At 44.7% G+C, this 1,935-nt stretch overlaps 1 pseudogene; it reads right to left on the minus strand.

Annotated features, from left to right (window-relative positions):
- Positions 1-887: 887 nt before the first annotated feature.
- On the minus strand, positions 888-1,471 carry LOC102253209 (annotated as a pseudogene).
- Positions 1,472-1,935: the final 464 nt, after the last annotated feature.

Raw genomic sequence — 1,935 nt, forward strand, 5'->3', positions numbered from 1 at the left:
TTAGAAGACTCTTTTCTTTGTTTACTTGAGACTGTATTCTGATATAATGGCTAAGGAGCTTACCTGTACCTTTAATTTTAGAAGGGAAATGAACTGTTATTAAAAATTATAATGTGTCTCTAATAAGCTTAAGTATATACTGTTCGCATGTAGAAGGAGCCATAATCAAGTTTGTAAATTTTATTTTCCAGCAAAATACAAGGCTTCGGGCAAAATGATTTCTACTAATATTACTACTACTACCACTTCTACTACTATTACTATTATTATTATTACTACTAGTACTGCTGCTGATGCTACCTACATTTATTGAGTACTTACGATGACTGTTGTAAAATTGTCTCATATATTAACCTATTTATCCTCACATCCACCCTCTGACATAGGAATCATTAGGGAAGCTGAGGCATGTTTTGTAAGTAGCAGGGCTGTGATTTGAATGTAAGCAGTTTGACTCCAGAGTCTGTTCTCTTAGTGAAAAAGGGTCCAAGGTCTTGAGTGTGGAGATCCAGGTTCCAAATGGAAACCTTTGCTTAAGTAGCGGGATAGCCCTACAAATTCTTCCATTTCTTAGTGCCTCAGTGATTTCAATTGAAAACTGAGAATAAGAACTACTAACTTGAAAAGCTTTGGTTCTCTTACGTCACAGTGAAAATACAAGTAGAATTAGACTCCACTTGTTTCTTGCATCTCTGGAATCATGCTAAGGAGAATCCAAGCCATAGCCAGGGTGGTATTTTTAAACCTCATCTTCATTTTCTCATTCACACCTTTCCCGTCCTGGCTGTGTCCCAGAGCATGGCTAGCTCATCCCTTCACTCATTTTGTTTTAAAGGCAGATAAATTTTGTTTCATGGAAGGACTAACCTATGTTACGGCCAAGGCCTCTATGTAAAGACAGGAGAGGGAGAACTTTGATTCTCGGTCTCTTCCTTCTTGGACAGAGTCTTGATGATTTCCCCCTCCTTGGCTGGGAGGGGTCTTCATAGCGCCTGTGTACTTCCTTGATGTTAGAACTGTGGGCCTCAGCTGGTCATTGGGGAGCTTTTTGTGAGCCTTGTCTGCCTTCAGCTTGTGGATGTGTTCCATGAGAATCTGCTTGTTTTTGAAAACGTTCTCCTTCATTTTCATGTACAGGCTGTGATCCACAGTGTGTCCTGTGAAGCCGGCACCGAATTCTCATCCTCCCCATCCAGGCTGCCTCATCAGGCATGTGGGCACTGGCAGCACTCCTTCACTTACCCATGCCAACCTGCCTGCCCTTTGGCAGGCCCAGGTGTTTTGCCAGCATCCAGCCTGGACAGTCACAGGCTTCTGGATGATCGACCTGTTTTGATCAGTTTCTGGAGCTGCTAACAGGAGTTGGCATTGCCTATTTCATTGGTCTCATTGGGGTCCAGCCAGACCTTCTTTTTGCCACAGTGAAGGGCACTGAAGGCGAGCCTCTTGTGAAGCCTGAGCATGCTCATGGCCGAGGCTGCAGTGGTGAAAGAAAAGCTTGTAACATGGCTCTGGAATCTGCCCCCAAACTCATCCTTTAACTTGGGGGGAGGGGGAGGGCACTGTCTTTGTTCTTCTCTCCGTCACTCTTTCCTTGACTACCCTTTGCCCCAATCGCTTTCCACACATCTTCCTAGTTCTTTTTCACAAAAGTACCTGAACAAGCCCTGGCCAGTGTCACTCAGTGGTTAGAGTGTCGGCCCACACATTGAAGGGTCACGGGTTCCATTCCTGGTCAAGGGCTTGTACCTGGGTTGCAGGTTCAATCCTGGGCTCCAGTTGGGGTGTGTGTGGGAAGCAACAAATAGATGTGTCACTCTCACAGCTCTCTCAATCTCTCTCTTCCCCCCTCCCTCCCTCCCTCCCTCCTTCCTTTCCTTCCACTCTCTCTAAATATCAATGGAAATAATATCATTGGGTGAGGATTAAAGCAAA

This window comes from Myotis brandtii, unplaced genomic scaffold (assembly GCF_000412655.1).
Source record: "Myotis brandtii unplaced genomic scaffold, ASM41265v1 scaffold358, whole genome shotgun sequence".
In the NCBI taxonomy this organism is placed as follows: Eukaryota; Metazoa; Chordata; class Mammalia; order Chiroptera; family Vespertilionidae; genus Myotis; species Myotis brandtii.